The 3,430-nt window shown below is 37.3% G+C and overlaps 1 pseudogene; it reads right to left on the bottom strand.

Moving 5' to 3' along the window:
• Positions 1-436: 436 nt before the first annotated feature.
• On the bottom strand, positions 437-1,024 carry LOC115067830 (annotated as a pseudogene).
• Positions 1,025-3,430: the final 2,406 nt, after the last annotated feature.

Here is a 3,430-nt window from a genome sequence, read left to right as displayed (position 1 = left end):
ACATTACATGATTTCAGATTAACAGTGATGACCTACTTTTCTTCTCTCCCTCTGGGGTTGGTCCTCTTTCAGCATTGTGGGGACATTTTGCCACATAGTTCCCAGGAAACTGTCCTATTGTTCTTGAAGCACCTTCTATAATCTATTCAAGAATCTTGTTTCCATGCAACCAGTATTACAATCCTGGTATGAACTCCCCTTTTCCGCAGCTGTTTTCTAGCTACTTCAGTGCAAAGGCTTGTGAAGAAGGTTTGGGCTTCTCTGTTCTAAGGACAGCAAGAACCAGTTGGGATTCTAGCTTGCTATCGGTTTCAAATGTACTAAGTTCCACTGGTGACAGCTTCTCTTATTGGATACTCCAACCCATCTCGTTCTGGAACTCTTGGCCACAAAAATACCTTTTCCATCTACCTCATTTATCATACAGGAAAACCTGTTAGTACTGATTTTTTTTTTTTTTAGCCTTCTCTTCAATCCAGGATCAAATACATACTTTGTAACTGAGAATGATTTTCTTCTGTAGAAGATAGCATTCCAACCTCTATGGTGTTTCTAAAGTTCAGCCCAAAGAAACAATATGGCAGAAAATGCAGCTCATCTAAAGGGAATAGTTGGAAGAGGGTTCCTACCTGCTACATTCACATCAATTTTTACCATTTCACACAAAGGAGAGATGATGAGAAAGCTGCGTGTGCTTAATCTAACACATATGAACACAGCAAAAATACAACCCAGTGGTGCTAAAAGGTGAGACAGTGGAAGAAAGCATGGTTTTGGTTACCAGAGCAGTGGCAGTCCAAGGGCAACGATGGTCTATCTCATCACACATGAGCTACACTTTCTGCAACGATGTAAACATGGTCCCTTCTATGCTTGGCACATTTTACAACACTAGAGATACATGCTAATCTGAGAAGTTTTTTTTTCACCCTAGAGGGACAAATCCAGGGCAGACAAACAGGATATTGAAGTAATTATAAAGAACTGTGACAAAGTGACTAGTTGAGGTGATGAAAGGGGTCATCAGAAATAGGAAAGGGAACAGAGAAGGTAGCTGGGGGTAAATTTGATCCCAATACATTGTATACATATAACAAACTGTCAAAAATAAAAACATGAAAAGGATCATGACAGCTCACTTATGACTATGATACAATTTGCACTTCTCAGTTGTACATAAGGGGCTATGCCCAAACACAGAGGTAGACCTGCCCATTGTACACATATTGCAGCATCAAGGGCTGATAGGATGCCAGTGTCTCAGTCTCTTTAACTCTTGGAGATTTTCAAACTTAATAACTGAGTTAAATGTACTCATTTTGGTAAAGAAGAATGCCTTCCTACTTCTAAAGATTTATTTTTTTGGCATACATTTCCGTGTGTGTTCCTTAGTTGTTATACCTTCAAGTTATGGGATATTAACGTAGGTTACTTCGTCTTCACTGTTAGCACTCAGAGAAGTTTATTATAACAGGAGAATTCAGTATCTTGGTTTGAAACCCAACCTCAATGTGGTCCTTTATGCCAGCTCCTGGGCCACTGCATTTTCTGAACTGCCTGGGCTCACCAAGAACAGATGGTCTCACATTGCATAGCTATGTCATGAGTATCTCAGTCCTGTGTAAGTTCTAGAATCAAGAGGCTGGAGAGCAGGGCCTGGTGCTATTGGAGATTACCTCCCCATCAGTCCACTTGGGGCTACTTTGGCTCATCACCTTTGTGTAGAATCACCATAGCTCAAGGATCTCCAATTTGAATATCTAGGGTCTTGTCTGCTCCAGCACAGTATCTCAGAGGATGACTTGGCAGGCAATTTAAATTATCTTTTCAGTTACATACTCCACTGTCTTACCTAGATGTCTGACAAACATTTGGAATTACAGGTTTGCCATTCTATTCATGATCTCATATTTCACTGAGTTACTCTATGGATAAGTATTTTTATTTCAAGTTGTGTTATATTAGGGAGGTTCAACCAATAATATTTTTCTACAACTCATCTGTATGTTTTCTTAGAACTTTGATTTTTTACTCTCTGCTGGCAGTTTATTGGGTAAGATACCCTATTTTGTTACTTAGCATTTAAGTTATATCTAAGTATTTGCTATTGTTAACAATGCTGTTATAATATCTCTGTATTCTTTGTTGTACATATGGGATAGCTTTTCTTGAGTTTGTATTTAGCACTGAATGAAATTTCTGCATAACAGGGAATGAGAGATTTCTGAAAATATTTGCCAAACTGATTTTCAAAGTGAATGTAGCCATTTCTACTTCTCTCAGTGCTACATGAAATTCTTTGATTACATACACACCTCAATACAGGGTATGGTCCAGTTCCTTCATTTTTTCATACAAATTAATGTGAAAAACCTTTAATGTAACCTTTAATGTAAATCTCAGTAATCTTTTCATTGTTTATTAAATAACCACATGATTAGAAGCAGCATTTCATTACAGCATTTAACATACTTAATAACAATTTCCAGAGCAAAGATGCATCTCTTTCAGTATTGGCTGTAAATTTTTAGGTTCACAGTTGAATTAGTACAATTAATGCAATACAATATTGAACTCAGTATAAACCCTATAAGACATAAAATTGAATGTATTTTTAACCTTTAAAAAAGATCTCCATTTCATTTTAAAATATATTGTTTCATACAGAAAAACACATTTTAAATGCTACTAACAGATGTTTTCACATGGTTCTCTAATTGCTATGTATTTGATTATTACTAGACACAGGCAGTTACTTTCTGAGATCCTTGACACTCTGAGCATGGATATAAAGTCATCAGGTAGATTTCAATGGTAATGTTTATCACATCTACAAATTAACGTGAAGCAAATTTTTATGCTTCTTCCTCAAATAAAACTCATTTTTTTATTTGTTGATTTTTTGTGTGTATTTCATACAGAAACTCCCAATCTTATTCATCTATATAGGCACATCCCAAATGGCATCCTCCCATAGCACCCCTCCCAATGGAGCCCATATGCTCTGTCATCCCTGTTACTGTCCACTGTGTTTAAGGTGCCCCCAGCCATTCCCAAGTGCTTTTCCATCCACTGAATCTAGTCAGCTTATCTAGGGTTCCTCGTTTTAGGGAGATCACTCTTCCTCATTAGCAGTAGTCACTTGCCAATATTCCTTTAGATAAGATTGGGGTCTACTGTTCATTTTCTCAGTTCTATGCTGGGTTACTATCTGGGAGTCTCTTGGGCCACCCTGGCCAACAACTCAAGGGAAGGTATCTCCTGTCTCGTATTGTTTCTTGTTATGTAGCCTTTAGCTATACACATGGACTCTTAATTATATTGATCCCTTTAATTTTTGGTTATACTTTACTTTAAGATGTTTAAGACCATACAGTTGGCCCAAATAAACCAATTTATCTTTACTCTTGAGGGTGTTTGAGGATCTATT

The sequence above is a fragment of the Nannospalax galili genome, unplaced genomic scaffold, assembly GCF_000622305.1.
Source record: "Nannospalax galili isolate Female #2095 unplaced genomic scaffold, S.galili_v1.0 scaffold427, whole genome shotgun sequence".
Classification (NCBI taxonomy): domain Eukaryota; kingdom Metazoa; phylum Chordata; class Mammalia; order Rodentia; family Spalacidae; genus Nannospalax; species Nannospalax galili.
Note: the sequence above shows the minus strand (reverse complement) of the source record. Positions and strands in the feature narration are given on the sequence as shown.